At 37.8% G+C, this 20,000-nt stretch overlaps 1 long non-coding RNA gene and 14 other non-coding genes across 15 annotated transcripts in view; 9 read left to right on the top strand and 6 right to left on the bottom strand.

Annotated features, from left to right (window-relative positions):
• Positions 1 to 20,000, bottom strand: part of LOC137646861 (uncharacterized) — a 483,899-nt gene that overhangs the window by 388,175 nt on the left and 75,724 nt on the right. The gene's annotated exons all lie outside the window — the stretch shown is intronic.
• Positions 2,790 to 2,862, bottom strand: TRNAK-CUU (transfer RNA lysine (anticodon CUU)). The gene has a single exon. It is a non-coding gene; the product is annotated as a tRNA-Lys (tRNA).
• On the bottom strand, positions 6,666 to 6,738 carry TRNAK-CUU (transfer RNA lysine (anticodon CUU)). Its single transcript has one exon. It is a non-coding gene; the product is annotated as a tRNA-Lys (tRNA).
• TRNAK-CUU (transfer RNA lysine (anticodon CUU)) lies at positions 7,621 to 7,693 on the bottom strand. The gene has a single exon. It is a non-coding gene; the product is annotated as a tRNA-Lys (tRNA).
• TRNAA-AGC (transfer RNA alanine (anticodon AGC)) lies at positions 8,234 to 8,306 on the top strand. Its single transcript has one exon. It is a non-coding gene; the product is annotated as a tRNA-Ala (tRNA).
• TRNAA-AGC (transfer RNA alanine (anticodon AGC)) lies at positions 9,424 to 9,496 on the top strand. Its single transcript has one exon. It is a non-coding gene; the product is annotated as a tRNA-Ala (tRNA).
• TRNAK-CUU (transfer RNA lysine (anticodon CUU)) lies at positions 13,710 to 13,782 on the bottom strand. The gene has a single exon. It is a non-coding gene; the product is annotated as a tRNA-Lys (tRNA).
• Positions 14,529 to 14,601, top strand: TRNAA-AGC (transfer RNA alanine (anticodon AGC)). Its single transcript has one exon. It is a non-coding gene; the product is annotated as a tRNA-Ala (tRNA).
• On the top strand, positions 14,674 to 14,746 carry TRNAA-AGC (transfer RNA alanine (anticodon AGC)). Its single transcript has one exon. It is a non-coding gene; the product is annotated as a tRNA-Ala (tRNA).
• Positions 15,112 to 15,184, top strand: TRNAA-AGC (transfer RNA alanine (anticodon AGC)). Its single transcript has one exon. It is a non-coding gene; the product is annotated as a tRNA-Ala (tRNA).
• TRNAA-AGC (transfer RNA alanine (anticodon AGC)) lies at positions 15,257 to 15,329 on the top strand. The gene has a single exon. It is a non-coding gene; the product is annotated as a tRNA-Ala (tRNA).
• TRNAA-AGC (transfer RNA alanine (anticodon AGC)) lies at positions 15,402 to 15,474 on the top strand. Its single transcript has one exon. It is a non-coding gene; the product is annotated as a tRNA-Ala (tRNA).
• TRNAA-AGC (transfer RNA alanine (anticodon AGC)) lies at positions 18,980 to 19,052 on the top strand. The gene has a single exon. It is a non-coding gene; the product is annotated as a tRNA-Ala (tRNA).
• TRNAA-AGC (transfer RNA alanine (anticodon AGC)) lies at positions 19,272 to 19,344 on the top strand. Its single transcript has one exon. It is a non-coding gene; the product is annotated as a tRNA-Ala (tRNA).
• Positions 19,995 to 20,000, bottom strand: part of TRNAK-CUU (transfer RNA lysine (anticodon CUU)) — a 73-nt gene continuing 67 nt past the window's right edge. The window contains exon 1 of the tRNA in view: positions 19,995 to 20,000. This exon is cut by the window's right edge and continues 67 nt beyond it. This is a non-coding gene — a tRNA (tRNA-Lys).

The following is a 20,000-nucleotide window of genomic DNA, read 5'->3' as shown; positions in this document are numbered from 1 at the left end:
AAATACTCCTTTATTCCATGTGTATATTTAACTATCCTAACAATTGCTCACAATTGTTAAGAGGCAAATCTTGTACACCTAAACTTGGAAAAAATTACCGTATTCACTAATTCTACTACAGTGAAACCAGACCGAATGGGGCGAGAGAAGTTTATCTCTCTCTCTCTCTCTCTCTCTCTCTCTCTCTCTCTCTCTCTCTCTCTCTCTCTCTCTCTATATATATATATATATATATATATATATATATATAAATCAGACATCGTACCTTAAAGACCAGCTTAATATCTACGGATTAACAGATTTAGCGTGTCAGACTAATCATATTTTATTCAAAGAACTTTTTACATTTACTTATATGAGAAGATTTTAATACTGGTACACTTACATATTTTGGCCTCCTCGTTCTTATACAGCCTTTCCATCTACTTGAGAAGTTTGCAAACAAAATACTTGGTTACATTTTTGTATTTCAAATGGGGAAGGCTGCTGCGGCCAATGGGGGAAGTTTTCTCATTAACTACTCTTTCGAGAATACTATCCCAAATTATGTAAACTTCGGCTTTCATAACAGAAAGAAGCCTGTACTCTATCTCTCCATCTCCTTTCAGGCTCCTGTGCCATCTTTCTCAGATGATCGTTAAAGTTTCCATTTGTGTTGGAAAAGAGAGAGAGAGAGAGAGAGAGAGAGAGAGAGAGAGAGAGAGAGAGAGAGAGAGAGAGAGAGAGAGAGAGAGAGAGAGAGAGAGAGAGAGAGAGAGATTCATTTTCGGATACCCCATTTAGAGGCGCTGGAGATTGGCCACCAATATGGGATTAAGCTGAAAACCCAATGGGCTTTTTTTCGCCAATTGCTGCCGAAAATGGAAAGCACGAGCGGTTGTTGCTCGCGACATTGGCAGCAATTGGCTTCTCGACTGGACGGGAAGCAGCTCGCATAAACCGCAGGCATGGCCAGTGGGTCCTGGGCATGACGTCAGATGTAAACACACAAGATGGCGGCTGCCGATAGAACGTGCTCTGGCTTGGCAATCCGGAGTCCAACAAGCCTCAAGAGATAATCAAAATCTGCTTTGTTCATCCTGTGGTAGTTGTAGAATTCGTCAATTCACGTAATATACCGATAATATATATTACTGCAACAGTTGGAAAATTTCTGGGTGCCATGACGATAACAGCTGATCGGTTTCGCTTAACTTTTTCTTATTTGCTACTCGAACTGCGAGATCGTAGTGTGACGCTATAACCAAGGTCTATAGAATTGGCTACAACACTTTCGCTCGCTATCATCGGCTGAAGGTTGGCGAAAACCTCGGACAAGAAATTACTAGTGTGATTCCACCATTTGGTCACAAAAACAGGTAGCCAAACCGACTGAATTCAAAGAAGCAGACCGAGGCTAAAAAAATGGGCAATAATCGTTAAGGCAACGAATAGATGGAATTATCAGAAAGTAAGGGGAGTGTAATCTTAATAGCTCCAGACCCAACATTTAGATTAAGAAAACATAGAGGCGACAATTAAAGAACTACATACAAAGAAAGAAAATAGTGAAGATGAATGATAGATAAAGGAAAATAGCATTTTCTCTAGGGTTATACGGAAAGAGAAAAAACATAACCATAAAGAAGAAAATTTGAGGACCCATTTGTTACATAAACGAGGCTTAACTAAACAAAAAATGATGAAAGCTGAGGAATTGAATACTGCAGTAGATATACACCTTTCTTGCTAGACAGAAAGGCAACAACAGATAGAGGGATCAAACTTAAGGTGCTAGCATAGTAGAAAACGAGGAATATAAATGATAAAAACGGATGGAGTTTAATGATACTATACAGAAATAGTGATATCATAGAAACAGAAAAGATAGAAATTAAAAATAAGGAAATAATGTATGTTAACGGTAGTGCATACAATCATACCTTTAAATTATTGTTAGTTAACTTTTCAACTGTCATTTCCGAAGACGTCAAAATAGAGAATAAAAAGAGGCAAGAATGTGAAGAAAAAAAAAATTATGAGAAACCTAAATGAAATCGTAGTATTAATACTAGGTGACTTTAACGAGCAAGTGTGATTTTGAGACTACCAAAAGTTAGATAGGACTGGGGAAAATAATTTAGATTGAATGAATGATTAGGAGTTAGTTGGTCTTCCTAAAAGAAGATTTAAATTGTAAAGGGGTGAACACTTGGGAAACATGGCAACAAAAAAGCTTAATAACCTAAGTGCTAGTAAGTAAGGAAACGCACAAAGACTTTAGGGAAATGAATATAGATGAGAAAAATCAAGTTTTGATATTTCAGATCATAATCTGATCACCATCGAACTAGAATACAAGATAGAGAAAAACGAAAACTTTAGTAGGTAACATGGTTAAAATTAATATACTTCAAGATGGATAAAAAAGAAAAAAAAGAAACGTGGCTGATGACAATACCAAGGGAGGTTGAATCTGAGAATTGAGTTGAGCTCTGAGAGATGGCACAACAGAGAGAGACGTGTGGCGTGAATTCATTGAGGCCCTATGCATCCCGTCGGTGCCAGAGAATTAAGTAAAGTATAGCAAAAGTATATTTACATAATGTGTGATTGTTTGTGTATGTGCAAATTAAGTGTTTGTATGCATAAGTGTGTACACGTGTGAGACGTAATTTGGATGAAATAGTTTATCCAATGCCTTTCTTTCCCTTGACTGCAACCCATCAATCTCGTTTACCTGCTGTCGGGTAGAAGTTTATGTTCAGAAAAGTACACTGGTCTTAAGCTTTTTCCAAATACAAAATGTTCGCCCAACGTGGGGCTCGAACCCACGACCCCGAGATTAAGAGTCTCGTGCTCTACCGACTGAGCTAGCCGGGCTTGGAAAACGTCCTCAAATAAAATAAAAGCAACGCAACTGTGCTGTTACAACTACAATTTATTTCCATATACTTTCTTATTTTCTTTTCAAGCTTCAGAGAAACGCAAAGCAATATCCAACAGATTTTACTCAACAGATATATCTGTAAAAAATAATTAATTTGTAAAACTATTTCTCTAGAATGGTTACATTTAGATTTTATCAAAAGGTTATGAAATATTATCATTTCTCCAAATTACTCAATGAAAAATCATAACTCTCACTTTATTCAAGCAGTGTTTTCACAATATACGTTGGGATCACACATCAAGAATGACCACTACAAAGTGCATACAAATGAACATCTCTATTCAAAGTTAATCATTATAATTCAAATAAAACCAAGTTCGCATAGGAAAATCAGAAAACTAAATGCAACCATCAGCACAATAGCCCCAGAAAGGCTTAGACAAAAATAAATAAAACCTGGTAGGAATGCCAGTATTAAACCCAGGTCAAAAGCCCTACAATTACTTCAGATTATTATTTTACCCTAAATTCTGTTAAAAGAGCATTTCAACCGAACAATCCTAAGGGGATTATAAGCTTACAAATGCCTCTTCCACAAAACAGAGCCTCTGCCTTATATGCGAAATGAAAGGGGGAAAGTAGAGATCAGAACACGTAAATAAAGAGGAAACTCACAAGCAGACACTTGTATTGCCGATAATAAAAAATTTGAAATGATGCTTGGCGCTTTACAGTTCTATTGCAGCTTTTCTTATGCTTAAAACCTCAACATCAATAACAATGATAGCAAAAGATCATGTTCACAAGTTACATGGAATGACAGTTTAACTTTGATAATGATATGCAAGAAAAACTACAAATAAAGTGAACAAGAAAAACTGAACTCACAGGAAATTAATAAAAAAAGAACTAAAATATTTAAGGTTTCTCCTGAATGATAATCAAGTTATAATGATTATATATGTATATATATATATATATATAATAAAATGTAAAAAAAAAAATGTAATGCTGATGTGAAAAAAGCTAAATGCATATAAAGATAAAGCAGATACTCCTTACACAGTGTGTATTGTGATTAAGTCTCCTGTGACCCCAAATTTATATTAAAAATCGTTTCATGTAACTACACATAACGTATCAACAGCAGGGCGTCAATCCCTACGCTATGCAATCTGCACATTTCACCCCTGGATTTCAATACTTCTTTCGCATCATACATCCACTTCTTACTTCATAAACTTTCTGAAATAGGCAATATTCATTAACCTAAGGTAATGCATTCAACAAAACCGAACCAATCCGAACCAGCTCAAAATACTGATCCATCCTTCACCTACCTATATAGCTCCATACTTTTCACCCTTTCAATCCTTCATACATCACATACCATACTAATATATATACTGCCCCAACCAGTTCATACCAGTTGCTGATTTTTTTTATACACAGGAAACTGCATATGTAAATATATAATTGCTGTTGCAGGTGTTGAGGTGCCAGTGATGTGAGGTGAGAGAGAGAGAGATATTACGAGATAGGAATAGAAGAGAGCACTAGATGAAACTAGAGCATGAAAAGCCCCTAGTATGGATGGTGTGAGGGCTGAGATGTTAAAGGAAGGGGGCGAAACTGTACTTGAATGGTTGAGATTGCTTAATATGTTTTATGTTGTCAATGGTACCAGTGGACTGGGTTTGTGCATGTATTGTTCAGCTATACACAGGGAAGGTGGATGTGCATTCATGTTGGAAGTCTAAGGGTATTAGTTTGTTGAGCGTGGTTAGAAAAGTGTATGGAAGAGTATTAATCAATAAGATTAAAGATAAAATCTTAGAAATTAAGGGTGGTGTAAGGAGAAGTAGGGGATTTAAGGAACAGATTTTTACAGCTAGCAGATATGTGAGAAATACTTAGCAAGAGGTAAGCAGGTACTGTATATGTTGCATTTAAGGGTCTGGAGCAAACTTATAACAGAGTTGATATGGAAGTGATGTGGAGTGTGATGAGGTTATATGGAATTAGTGGAAGGTTGTTGCAAGCAGTGAAGAGTTTACACATAAGCAGTAATGCACGTGTTAGGATAGGAAATGAAGTAAGTGAGCGGTTTCCAGCAAGCGGGGCTGAGACAGGAGTGTGTGATGTTGCCATGGTTATTCAATTTGTTTATTGAAAGAGTTGTAAGAGAGGTGAATGCTCGAGTGCTTGGTCGAGGATGGAAACTGATAAATTAGAATGGTCATGAGTGGGAGGTGAATCGATTACTGTTTGCAAATGATACTGTATTGGTTGCAGACTCAGAGAAGCTGGGTCGATTAGTGGCAGAGTTTGGGAAGGTATGTGACAGAAGGAAGTTGAGAGTTAAAGTGGGTAAGAGTAATGTTATGAGATTATAGATTGAATGTTAAGTTGAATGGAGAGTTACTTGGGGAAGTAGATCAGCTTAAGTACTTGGGATCTGTTGTCGCTGCAAATGGTGGAGTGGAAGCAGATGTACGTCAGGTAGGGAATAAAGGATGCAAAGTGTTGGTAGCAATGAAGGGAGTGGTTAAGAATAAACGGTTAGCAATGAATGTAGAGAGAGTTTTGTATAAGTAATTGATTGTACCAACAGTGATGTATGGATTAGAGTTGTGGGGGATAAAGTGACAGAGACAAAAATTGAACGTGTTCAAAATTAAATGTCTGAGGAGTATGGCTGGTGTATCTCTCTTAGATAGAGTTAGGAACGAAGTAGTGAGGGTGAGAACAGTTGTAAGAAATGAATTAGCAGTTAGAGTGGATATGAATGTGTTGAGGTGGTTTGCCCATGTAGAGTGTGTGGAAAATAACTGTCTGCAGAAGAAGGAGATGGGAGAAGTACAAGAGGAAGGCCAAGGTTTGGGTGATGGATGGAGAGAAGAAAGCTCTAGGTGATAGGGAGATAGATGTGAGACAAAAAACTATGTCAGAAATAGGAATGAATGGCGAGCGATTGTGGTGCAGTCCCAATATGCCTTGCTGCTTCCTCCGGTCACTTGATGACCGCTGAGGTAGCGGCAGTATGGGATTCAGCACGTGAAGCTTTCTTGTGGTGGATAACAGGGGGGTGTGGCCTGTGGCACTCTAGGAATACCAACCAAACTATGCTGAATCCCTTGTCAGGCCAGGAGGAACGAAGAGAAGAAAACGTTTTGTTCTTTTGTAGGCTACCTTTCAAATTGGGGGAAGTGTCTTGGGTCTCTGATCCCGAGGTAGGGATAATCCAAATTTAAGGCGGAGTACAATATATAGCTTAAATAGATTTGGAAAACACGTTTAAATGTGCAAAATCATCACATATATACATACAAATATGTGTATATATATAAATAAATAAATAAATAAATATATATATATATATATATATATATATATATTGTGCGCGTGTGTGTATGGTGTGTGAAGACTCGCAGCAATAAGTGATGCTTCAATGCAATAAAACAATAAAAAGATGGAACGAATTCTTCTGACCATTTGCACCTTTATGAGATCCTCTAGAATTTATAAGATGTCGTAGAAACAAAGCTGGTCAGAATTCCCTGAATATTTCAATTTTTTTTTGTAGTTTATTGCACATATTATATATACACACATCAGTGTACACATCAGTGTATATATATGTATATATAATCATATAACAAGTCAAAACTCCATTTTATGAACTATTACTCGATTCAACACGATTTTGAAGATCCGGCGATTTCCAAACAAGTTTCATATCTAAACACAGAACACTCAATAATAAACTCTTTTCCCATAGGCAAAATTATTCCGCCCAACGTGGGGCTCGAACCCACGACCCCGAGATTAAGAGTCTCGTGCTCTACCGACTGAGCTAGCCGGGCTTGGTTGCAGAGCTTTGTTACCCTATGCAAAGCAAGAAAAGCAGTGTTGCCACAACTAAGTCTTCTTGCATGTATCATTAACATTACTCTTAATGTGCTCCTTTTCATATTCATAATCCACATAATGTGAATGTAGGAACTCGTAAAAGGGTCTGGGATAGATTTTACACAATATTTTCAGTCGTTAGAGAAAGTAGGATACGATGTTGATGAACATAAGGTTTCTGATCTCTTACTCTAACCCATCTTACTAATTATTGGCCAAATAAACGCAAACATAATATACTTTGAAAAATCCAATTATATATATAGAACCACATACACACACATATATCAATACCAAAACCACCAGTCATAACCAAATAGGTTTTACATTGTTGAAATCAGGGGATGTAGCTCAGATGGTAGAGCGCTCGCTTAGCATGTGAGAGGTAGGGGGATTGATGACCCCCATCTCCAGGTAGTCATTTATTAATACTGATTAATTCTAGTTAGTGTTATAAAATATGAATTTGTTGGAGAGTTAACATGTAGTTATTTTAAATTGCAGCCCCATCATGAATCATAGTTTGTCTTTTTATCCTACATATTTTACGACTCTTGTAGTCACCCTCAGTCACCTTACAGCTGTTGTAAGCGAATAAAGCAGGAATATTAGAAAATTCAGAATATTTAATCTTATCATTTACTGTCACCAATATAAGATCAGTCATTAAATAATCAAAGGAAGTGAATAAGAGAACATATGGAATTGAAAATTTTTAAGGGCAAAAAGTTCGAATTACTAGATTGTGTCAGCGTGGAGTTTTCCCAACGTTTTTGGAATAGTAATAAAATTGTCTTGCTTATTTTCAAATCATATGGCGATTTAACGAAAACATTCGCCCAACGTGGGGCTCGAACCCACGACCCCGAGATTAAGAGTCTCGTGCTCTACCGACTGAGCTAGCCGGGCTTGGGTGCAGAGTTTTGTTAACCTATTCAGAGCAAACAAGTAGTGTTGCCAAAATTATATGTGTGTGTTTGTGTTCTACTTATACACGGATAATTTTTTCCAAATAAAAAGAAATATATCTAACATTATCTTCATTTTGACTTGCCGACCATTGTGACTTTCAATGATAAACTGGGAAGGATGTTTTTTTTCTATTTTCTTCTCTTTTTGTCATGTTCATCCATTTATTCGTTAGTCCTGTGCATAAGAATAAAAATTGATTAGTCTGAATTATGTAATTTCAATTGTGGTACTATATTGTATTTTATGTGAAGACCTCTAGTGTATATATATTAGGGAGCATCATTACCAAAACCAACAGCCGTAAGCAAATATGTTTTACACTGATGAAGTATCAGGGGATGTAGCTCAGATGATAGAGCGCTCGCTTAGCATGTGAGAGGTAGGGGGATCGATGCACCCCATCTCCAGGTAGTCATTTATTAATACTGATTAATTCTAGTGTATTATAAATTGAGAGGTTTGTTGGAGGAAGTATCAGGGGATGTAGCTCAGATGGTAGAGCGCTCGCTTAGCATGTGAGAGGTAGGGGGATCGATGCCCCCCATCTCCAGATAGTAATTTATTAATACTGATTAATTGTAGAGTTTGTTATAAACTGAGAGGTCTGTTGGAGGAAGTATCAGGGGATGTAGCTCAGATGGTAGAGCGCTCGCTTAGCCTGTGAGAGGTAGGGGGATCGATGGCTCCCATCTCCAGATAGTAATTTTTGAATACTAATTAATTCTAGAGAGTTTTATACAACACAAAATTGTTGGGGAGTAAAGTTGGAATCACACTAGGCTTTTCTAGCTCGAAGTTTTTGCCAACCTCCATATAATGCTCACAAGCGAAAGTGATGTAGCGTAAACTTCAATCTCGTGTCATAAGCAAATAGGTTTTACATTGATGAAGTATCAGGGGATGTAACTCAGATGGTAGAGTGCTCACTTAGCATATGAGAGGTAGGGGGATCGAAGGCCCCATCTCCAAGTAATAATTTTTTAATACTATTTAATTCAAGACTGTTTTATGCAACACAAAATTGTTGGAGAGTAAAGCTGGAATCACACTACGCTTTTCTTGCTCGAGGTTTTCCCCAATCTCCATACAATGCTCGCTAGTGAAAGTGTTGTAGCATCAACTTCAATAGCTTCTGGAAAAAGTGTAAACAAAACCAATCAGCTGACATTATAAAGGGACCCAGAAAATTTCTGACTGTTGGAGTAACAAGTATTCTCAAAATGTTAAGTGAACTGAAGAGGAGCAAAAAATGTTTGTGGGTTCTATGGTGGTTTAGGAGAAGAGAAGCCTAAGGTATCTGTAGAAACCTTTGGTGGGAAATGACGTTGGAGAATGATTCTGCCTTCTAAAACTACCACAAAGTGAACAAAGAAGGTTTTTATTATCTCTTGAACCTTGTTGGACCCAAGATTACCAAGCAAGAGCACATCCTGTTTACAGCAGCCATCTTGCTTGTTTACACACTTGCAAAAGAATAAAGATTGATTGGTTTGATTAATGTAATTTTAATTGTGGTACTCTGTGTTTTATGTGAATTGATTAATGTAATTTTAATTGTGGTACTCTGAATTTTATGTGGAGTCCTCTGGTGTTGTATATCATCTAAGGAGCATCATTACCAAAACCATCAGTCATAAGCAAAAAGGTTTTACGTTGATGAAGTATCAGGGGATGTAGCTCAGATGGTAGAGCGCTCGCTTAGCATGTGAGAGGTAGGGGGATCGATGCCCCCCATCTCCAGGTAGTAACTTTTGGATAATAATTAATTCTAGACTGTTTTATATGACAAAATTATTGGAGAGTAAAGCTCTAGGCTTTTCTTGATCGAAGTTTTTGCCAACCCCCATTTATTGCACGCGAGCAAAAATGTTCGTCATGTCAACTTCAATTTCGCGATTTGAGAAGCATAAGGGAGCATCATTACCAAAACCATCAGTCATAAGCAAATAGGTTTTACATTAATGAAGTATCAGGTTATGTAGCTCAGATGGTAGAGCGCTCGCTTAGCATGTGAGAGGTAGGGGGATCGATGACCCCCATCTCCCGGTAGTAATTTTTTAACACATTAATTCTACTGTAGACTGTTTCATACAACACAAAATTGTTGGAGAGTAAAACTGGAATCACACTAGGCTTTTCTTGCTCAAGGTTTTTGCCAAGCTCCATACAATGATTGCGAGCGAAAGTGTTGTAGCATCAACATCAATCGCACAGTTAAAGCTTAAAGAAAATGTGTAAACTAAACAGAGATGATGCACTTATCTGTGTGTTTGTTAGTGTATTTTTATGTAGGCTATGCAGAACACAAAAAGGTCAAATATTCAAGATAGTTGTCATTAATGGATTATTTCAACACGAATATTTTGTTGTTTTCCCAAAACAACATTTAAAAAGTAAATAAAATACACGATAAAAAGCTTCTTAATAACAAGAAGAACCTATTTGATGTTGACAAATCTTATCTATACTGTTCGTCAAAATTCCTTTAAGTACAGAATCTAGGAAACTTGAGGATATTACAGTATACTGTATGTCTTTGAAATATTAACTATTTTAAAAAACTAGATTAATTAATCAATACTAGCTTCTTAGAGAGAGAGAGAGAGAGAGAGAGAGAGAGAGAGAGAGAGAGAGAGAGAGAGAGAGAGAGAGAGAGAGAGAGAGAGAGAGAGAGAGAGTCAAAAGTAAAAAACATTTATTCCATTATAAAATGGTTATTCTGCTACATAACAAAATAAATTATTTACATGAAATTCACAATAATTGCATTGTAAAAATCTAGGCTATATATACATTCAAGTAAAATTTTAAAAATATTGCTGCAGTTTCCTTTTGAATAAATCAGAACTAACATTTATACATTTTCTTATTTCAAGAGGTAGTTTGTTCCAGAAAGCTGGGCCCCTTATTGCCAATGAGCGTGAACCCAAATCCGTTCGATAGCTGTCTACATATAGATTTTCATTCTGTCTTGTTAATGCATTCCTACAATTACCAACTGTAAGAAATGTTTATAGCCCGTTGGGAAATTCTTTTCTTAAACTTTTAAAAACAAAAACACAAACATCGTACATACACCTTTCTTTTAATTTTATCCACTTTAATTGCTGGAGAGTTGGGGTGATGTGATCGTGTTTTTTTTTTTTCACCCCAATAACGGCTACTCTACCTGCAAAGTTTTGGATTTTTTAGCTTTTTCCATGTGCATATCATTAGTTACCCCCCATATCTCAATACAGTAGTTTATTACACTCAAGACCAGACTTTCCACAATCAAAGCCGGAGTAGTATCAACAAAGTAATCTTTTACTCTACTTAGATACAATAGAATGCCACTAACTTTTCTACTCAGCTCGTCAATGGGAGTACTGAATGACATATACCTGTGTATGTGTAGACCTAGATTTTTCACGTGTTGACTTATCTTTACTTGATCACCATCGCATTTTATTACAATGTCATCTGGAATTTTGCTAATATACTGTGAGCTACCCACAAACATGCACTGTGTTTTGGTGGCATTTAATCCCTTCTCTTAGATAATGTTTCTTAATTTTGAACAATATTAGTTCAGCCCTTTTAATCAAGCCATCTAGATTTTCTATTTGATCAGCCAATAGAACTTGGGTGTCATCAGCATATTGAATTAGCAGGCAGTTTTCTATGTATTTAATCATATTAACGTAGACTAAAAACAGAATTGGGCTTAGGACAGATCCCTGTGGGACCCCAAATTCAACCTTTTCAATACAAGAATTTACGTCTCCTAATCTAACTACCCGACTTCTATCCTTCAAGTAATCCTGAAACCAGAAAGTATCAATGTAATGTTCCATAAGAGATTTAAACAATTCATCATGGTTGACACTATCAAATCCTTTGATAGGTCGCATAAAATTAATATGGAAACTTTTTTTTTCCCTCAATATTTTTATAAATGTTAATTTCATCAAAGCTGTTTCTGTTGATAAACTATTACGGAATCCATACTGAGTGTTAGAAATCAAATTACTTTTTTCTAGATGTTCCATTAACTGATTACATACAATCTTTTCTATTACTTTCGATATTACTGGAAGGATAGAAATGGGTCTATAATTACCAGGGTCGTCCTTGTCTCCTTTCTTGTGAAGAGGGTCTACGAGGGGTTGTTTCCAAATAGATGGATATTTCCCAGTTACAATCGATGTATTCATGATAACCGTGATATAATATGCAATAACTGTAAGGGAATCTTTAAGAAAACTAGTAGGAATGCCATTCGCCCCGTAAGCATTACTATTATTCAAATTCTCAACTGTTAATATCATTGTTTCTACTGTAACTGGTTGAGGTCTAAACAATTTTATATTACTGCCAAAATTAGGTTGAGTGGTTCTAATATCTTAATTTTCGTACTTTTGTAGAATTTCCTGCGTTTTACCATAAGTTATTTTTCCTTCATTAGTACAGTATTGGTTAAATTGATCTGCTCTAGCTTTTGGGTTGTCGTATTCAATCTTTTTACTTGTTTTAGTAGATACAATTTTATTCATAATTTTCCATGTTTCTTTACAAGATTTACTTTTCTTGATCTTGTCTTTGTTTTAATAAGCTTTGGCAGTACGCATCTTAGAATTGATGAGTTTTTTTTCATTTCCTTATACGCATTGTTCAGATTTTCATCATGTCTATTTTGTTTAAGCCTTTCTTGCATTTTGTCCTTTCAATCATACTATTTTTGAGATCATCGTCTATCTAAGGAGCACTGGGCCTCCTTATTTCCCTCGTGGTTAATGGGGCTCATTTATCTAAGGCACTATTATATACTTCAATGAAAATTCCTGTTTGAATATCTGTGTCATCAGTGTGCGTGATTGTATCTAAAATTAGGTTTTGGTCTAGCAATGTATTGCACAACAAATCTGCAGAATAATATGCTAAATACCTAGATGTTACCGTGACTGGTTTACGCTTTGGCTTCTTAATATCTGTGATAAATGAAATATGTTCATGGTCAGCTACAATACTTGGATTTACTTCGATGTTAAGAACACTTTCCTGCTTGTTAGTCATTAAAACGTCTAGTAGTGTGGATGAGATGGGGCTAACTCTAGTAGGTTTATTAATCATTTGATTTAATTTGGTGACTCTTATAATAGTATGCATCTTTGCTGAACCTAACATCAAATCATCATTTAGATCACCTAGTACATATGCGGATGTCTATACAAGCAACCATTGATAACAGAAGGTAGCTTACGAGATTGTACAGAGAGCCAAACCTCTTCTACCCCCTCTACTCTTTGAACATTAAGATTACAAATATTAACAGAAAGATTATTTTTCACGTAAATGCAACCTCCACCTCTTCCTTTGTCACATCTATATATTATATAATTAGAAAATTCAACGAGTGAATCGACAACATTCGGGATTAACCAAGTCTCAGAGAGAGAGAGAGAGAGAGAGAGAGAGAGAGAGAGAGAGAGAGAGAGAGAGAGAGAGAGAGAGAGAGAGAGAGAATTATTTAGAAAACCCAAGAAAAGGTTAAAAATAAAACTGCAATATGACGAAATGGTATCAATCATAAAAGAACTAAAGATTCACCAGACAGTATTTTAATTTCAGTATTCTTATGAAGAAAAAAATCAAGGCAATGCCTGGAATTCAAATATATATGTCAATATTTACTTTTCCATGAAAATACAGCATTCTTTCACAATTTAAATAATATTATACAAGATATTTTCACAAGTGCACTTTTATGTCCTCCAGACAGGAACATCAAACGAATTGCACATCACATAACGAAACATCACCTCCATCACCATATTGCACATCACATGACGAAACATCATCACCATCACCATATTGCACATCACATGACGAAACATCATCACCATCACCATTACTGCGAAGTCCAACCTGGTCAGGAAACCTTTTCATCTTAGTTTGCTACCAGAAAACAATTCGCCCAACGTGGGGCTCGAACCCACGACCCCGAGATTAAGAGTCTCGTGCTCTACCGACTGAGCTAGCCGGGCTTGTGTTGAAATTAGGTTATCCTATGCACAGAAAACAAGCAGTGTTGCCAAAACAAAGTCTTCACATACGTCTTACTTAGGTTATTCAGGATGTATTCCCTTTTTATTTATATTCTTGTAAACTGTGCATGTTTTACGGGGTAACAGAGGATGTGATACTCATTCGGTAGAAGACGTACTATCATGAAGATGATGCAGCTGATCTCTAAGGATATCCCATTCTATTAATAACTGCCAAATAAATGCTTAAAAAATATATTTTGAAAAAATCCACTAATGTTGACTTAGACACATACACACATGTCTGTGCCTATGTATGTGCTCATATTATATGTAAATGTATGTGGAATGTGTAACCTATTAGGCCTACCCTATTTTACTCACTTTCGTTTATAAACAGATATTTTTTTTTTTCTTAAATAAGAAATATATCCAACATTATTTCCACAATATATGGTACTGTCATATCTGTTTTGACTTGCACGCTATTTTAACTTTCAATAATAACATTGGAGGAATATTTTTCTCTCTCTTTTTTTGTAATGTTCATCCATTTATGCGTTACATCTGTTCATTAGTATCCCTCTGGCATAAAAGTAATGATTCACTCGTTTGATTTATGCAATTTTAATTGTGCTACTCTGTTGCATTTTAAATAAAGTCCTCTGTGTCGTACATCTTTAGGGAGCATCATTACCAAACCGATCACTCATAAAGTAAATAGGTTTTACGTTGTTGCGGTATCAGGGGATGTAGCTCAGATGGTAGAGCGCTCGCTTAGCATGTGAGAGGTAGGGGGATCGATGCCCCCCATCTCCAGGTAGTAATTTTCTAATACTGATTAATTATAGTGTGTGTTATAAACTGAAAAGTTTGTTGGAGGAAGTATCAGGGGATGTAGCTCAGATGGTAGAGCGCTCGCTTAGCATGTGAGAGGTAGGGGGATCGATGCCCCCCATCTCCAGGTAGTAATTTTCTAATACTGATTAATTATAGTGTGTGTGTTATAAACTGAAAAGTCTGTTGGAGGAAGTATCAGGGGATGTAGCTCAGATGGTAGAGCGCTCGCTTAGCATGTGAGAGGTAAGGGGATCGATGCCCCCCATCTCCAGGTACTCATTTTCTAATACTGATTAATCATAGTGTGTGTTATAAACTGAAAAGTCTGATGGAGGAAGTATCAGGGGATGTAGCTCAAGATGGTAGAGCGCTCGCTTAGCATGTGAGAGGTAGGGGGATCGATGCCCCCCATCTCCAGGTACTCATTTTCTAATACTGATTAATCATAGTGTGTGTTATAAACTGAAAAGTCTGTTGGAGGAAGTATCAGGGGATGTAGCTCAGATGGTAGAGCGCTCGCTTAGCATGTGAGAGGTAGGGGGATCGATGCCCCCCATCTCCAGGTACTCATTTTCTAATACTGATTAATCATAGTGTGTGTTATAAACTGAAAAGTCTGATGGAGGAAGTATCAGGGGATGTAGCTCAGATGGTAGAGCGCTCGCTTAGCATGTGAGAGGTAGGGGGATCGATGCCCCCCATCTCCAGGTACTCATTTTCTAATACTGATTAATCATAGAGTGTGTTATAAACTGAAAAGTCTGTTGGAGGAAGTATCAGGGGATGTAGCTCAGATGGTAGAGCGCTCGCTTAGCATGTGAGAGGTAGGGGGATCGATGCCCCCCATCTCCAAGTAGTAATTTTCTAATACTGATTAATTATATTGTGTGTTATAAACTGAGAAAACAAAGTTTATAAACTGAAAAAACCTAGCCACCAATGGGTGCCGGTCCCAAGCCCGGATAAATAGGGAGGGTTGGTGTCAGGAAGGGCATCCGGCCGTAAAAACCTGTGCCAAAACATTAAATGGAACGAGCAGAAATAGGGAAAGAGGTAATGCTAGGGCGTACTCCGTAAACGTTGCACAGAGACATCGCCCTAACTCTGTGATAAGGTGAGGGCTACTACATCAGGAGCGGGTGCAGCTAAAGAAACGAGCTCACTTTGGACTCAGAATATGTCAGCTTAATGTTGGGTCCATGACTGGGAGAGGTAGAGAAGTGGCTGACTTGATGAGGGAAAAGAGAGTAGATGCTGTGTGTGTGCAGGAAACGCGATGGAAGGGAAATAAAGCTAAAGAGTTGGGTGAAGGATATAAGCTATATTATAGCGGAGCAAATAAACAAGGTAGGAATGGAGTTGGCATAGTACTGTCTGGTGAGCTGAAAAATGCGGTGATAGAGGTGCATAGAAAGAATGACCGTATCATTAGATTGAAGATTGTGGAGGAGAGATTCTGAATATTATAAGTGCATATGCACCTCAAGTTGGTTGCACAGAAGAGGAGAAGGGAAATTTCTGGAGAGACATGGATGGAGTAATGCAAGAACTGGAAGAACAGGAGAGGGTCATAGTGGGGGCAGATTTGAATGGCCATGTTGGAAGTGAGAATGAGGCAATTGGTCGGGTGCATGGGGGCCATGGAATTGGGGAGAGAAACCCAGAAGGAGAGTGTGTTGTGGACTTTGCTGTGTCATTTGACATGGCAATAGTAAACACATTCTTTAAGAAGAAAAGGGAACACCTAATAACTTATAGGAGTGGGGGAAGATGCTCCCAGATAGACTACTTCCTGTATAAAAGGATAAAGCTGGTGGAGGTCAAGAACTGCAAGGTTATCCCAGGTGACCATGTAGCCCCCCAACACAGACTGCTATGTATGGACTTACGCCTAAAAAGGGAAAGAAAAGCTAAATCTAAAGGGATATGGAAAATTAAATGGTACAAACTAGTGAGAGAAGGAGATAAGATGAGAGAGTTTAAGAGAAGGGTTTTGGAGGATATTGATAGAGGAATTGAAGATGTTCAAGAAAGGTGGACACGAAATGCAGCAGTAATGAGAAGGCATGGGAAAGAGCTGCTAGGAGAGACATCTGGTATCATACGGGAAGAAAAGGAGAGTTGGTGGTGGAGTGAAGAAATTGAGAAAGTTGTCAAAAGATAAGAAGGAGGCAAAGAAGAGATGGGAAGAGTCACAGTCAGGGGAAGACAGAGAGAGGTTCAAAGAGAAAAACAAGGTGGTGAAGAAGGTAGTAGCCCAAGCTAAAGCTAAAGCATATGATGATGTGTATAATGAGCAGGGGACAAAGGAAGGATTAAACAAGATGATCAAGCTATTGAAGACTAGAAATAAGAGCACCAAAGATATTACACACATCAAAGAAATAAAAGATCAAGATGGTGTAGTACTTAGAAAGGAGGAAGATATTGTAAAGAGATGGAAAGAATATTTTGAACAGCTGTTGAATGAAGAAAATGATAGATTATTAAGAGAGGATGGACTGGTGAATTTTGGCATGGTAATAAGTTTCTCTAGGCAAGAGGTAATAAATGCACTGAGGAAGATGAAGAATGGGAAGGCAACTGGACCAGATATATTCCTGTGGAGGCATGGAAAGCCTTAGGAGATGAAGGAGTGGATATACTGTACGATCTCATAATAAAGATTTTTGAGCAGGAAAAGATACCAAATGAGTGGCGAGGGAGTATAATGATCCCAATCTTCAAAGGGAAAGGGGATGTCCAAGAGTGTGGGAATTACAGAGGTATTAAATTGATGTCCCACACTTTGAAGATACTGGAAAGGATGATAGATGCCAGACTAAGAGAAGAAGTAGAAATAAGTAAAGAGCAGATGGGATTCATGAAGGGGAGGGGAACAACAGATGGTGTATTTTGTTTGAGGCAACTAATGGAGAAATTCCGGGAAAAGCAAAGAGACCTGCATGTGGTATTCATTGACCTTGAAAAGGCTTATGACCGAGTCCCAAGACAAGAGACCGAGTCCCAAGACAAGAGGTATGGAGGAGTCTGAGGGAGAGCAGGGTGCCAGAGAAGTACGTTTGACGGATACAAGAGATGTACCGTAATGTATTTACTAAAGTGAGGAGCAGCGCTGGGGAGACAGAGGGTTTTGAGGTGAGAGTAGGATTACACCAAGGGTCAGCTCTGAGCCCATTTATCTTTAACATAGTGATGGACATTTTAATAGAGGAGGTAAGGGAGGCAGTGCCATGGAACATAATGTATGCAGATGATATTGTTCTGTGCGCAGAGAGCAGAGAAGATCTGGAAATGAAATTGGAAAGGTGGAGGTAAGTACTGGAGGACAGAGGAATGAGAATAAGTAGATCTAAGACAGAATATATGTGTACCACCAGTGAGGGGGATGATAAAGTATTCATCTGAGAGGAGAACAGATAAAGAGAGATGATAAGTTTAAGTATTTGGGATCCTTTGTTAACGCTGGAGGAGGTATGGAAGATGAAGTTAAACATCGGGTACAGGCAGGCTCGAATAACTGGAGAGCAGCCTCAGGAGTTCTTTGTGACAAGAATACCACTGAGGTTGAAAGGAAAATTTCATAAGACAGTGGTAAGAACAGCAATGCTGTATGGAACGGAAACAGCAAGCATGAGGAAGACAGAGGAGAAGATGGATGTGGCAGAAATGAGAATGCTTAGGTGGATATCTGGGGTGACAAGAGAGGATCGGATAAAAAATGACTACATAAGGGGCTCGACAAAGGTGGTGGAAATATCAAAGAAAGTGCAGGAAGGGAGGCTGAGATGGTATGGACACCTGATGAGGAGAGATGATGACCACGTTGGGAGACATACTATGGAGATGGAGGTTCAGGGAAGAAGAAGAAAAGGGAGACCAAGAAAGAGATGTAGGGACTGTGTGAGAGGAGACTTACAGGAGAAGGGGATTGATGAGGCAGAAGCGCAGAATAGAAAAAGATGGAAACGGCTCATCCGCAAAGGCGACCCCATATAAAAATGGGAACCAGCTGGGAAGAAGAAGTAGTTATAAACTGAGAAGTCTTTTGGAGGAAGTATCAGGGGATGTAGCTCAGATGTTAGAGCGCTCGCTTAGCATGTGAGAGGTAGGGGGATCGATGCCCCCCATCTCCAAGTAGTAATTTTCTAATACTGATTAATTATAGTGTGTGTGTTATAAACTGAGAAGTCTGTTGGAGGAAGAATCAGGGTATGTAGCTCAGATGGTAGAGCGCTCGCTTAGCATGTGAGAGGTAGGGGGATCGATGACCCCCATCTCCAAGTAGTAATTTTCTAATACTGATTAATTATAGTGTGTGTGTTATAAACTGAAAAGTCTGTTGGAGGAAGTATCAGGGGATGTAGCTCAGATGGTAGAGCGCTCGCTTAGCATGTGAGAGGTAGGGGGATCGATGCCCCCCATCTCCAAGTAGTAATTTTCTAATACTGATTAATTATAGTGTGTGTGTTATAAACTGAAAAGTCTGTTGGAGGAAGTATCATGGGATGTAGCTCAGATGGTAGAGCGCTCGCTTAGCATGTGAGAGGTAGGGGGATCGATGCCCCCTATCTCCAAGAAGTAATTTTCTAATACTGATTAATTCTGGTGTGTGTTATAAACTGAGAGGTCTGTTGGAGGAAATATATGGGGATGTAGCTCAGATGGTAGAGCGCTCGCTTAGCATGTGAGAGGTAGGGGGATCGATGCCCCCCATCTCCAAGTAGTAATTTTTTAATACTGATTAATTATAGTGTGTGTTATGAACTGAGAGGTCTGTCGGAGGAAGTATCAGGGGATGTAGTTCAGATGGTAGAGCGCTCGCTGTGTGTTATGAACTGAGAGGTCTGTCGGAGGAAGTATCAGGCGATGTAGTTCAGATGGTAGAGCGCTCGCTTAGCATGTGAGAGGTAGGGGGATCGATGCCCACCATCTCCAGGTATGAATTTTTTTCGATAATAAGTAATTCTAGAGTTGTACAACGCAAAACTGTAACTTTAAATTGAAGACCGTTAATGAAGGTATATAGTAATTTTATTGATAAATTTTGAGGACATTTTAAAGTCACCATTGTTGAGGCTGCTGTGCCAAGTGAATAATAATTATCTAAAATTCTAAATATTTAATTTTTTTTTAGCTCTTTCTTATATGGGCCATATAAGAAAGAGCTGAAAAAAAAAATAATTAAATAATTAGGAGGTAATAATCGAAAATGTGTCGTAGAAATGTTTACTGGCAGAAAGCGTGAAATATATATAAAAAATAAATTATTAATATTCTATGACAGTGTGAAATCTTAACCGGACATGTTTTTCTATAGTGAACATAAAACACTCATTTTTTTAAACTTATGGCAACTTCGCTAAAACTTTCGCCCA

The sequence above is a fragment of the Palaemon carinicauda genome, chromosome 9 (genome assembly GCF_036898095.1).
Source record: "Palaemon carinicauda isolate YSFRI2023 chromosome 9, ASM3689809v2, whole genome shotgun sequence".
Lineage (NCBI taxonomy): Eukaryota > Metazoa > Arthropoda > Malacostraca > Decapoda > Palaemonidae > Palaemon > Palaemon carinicauda.
The sequence above is the reverse complement of the archived record's forward strand: the minus strand, read 5'-3'. Positions and strand labels throughout refer to the sequence as shown.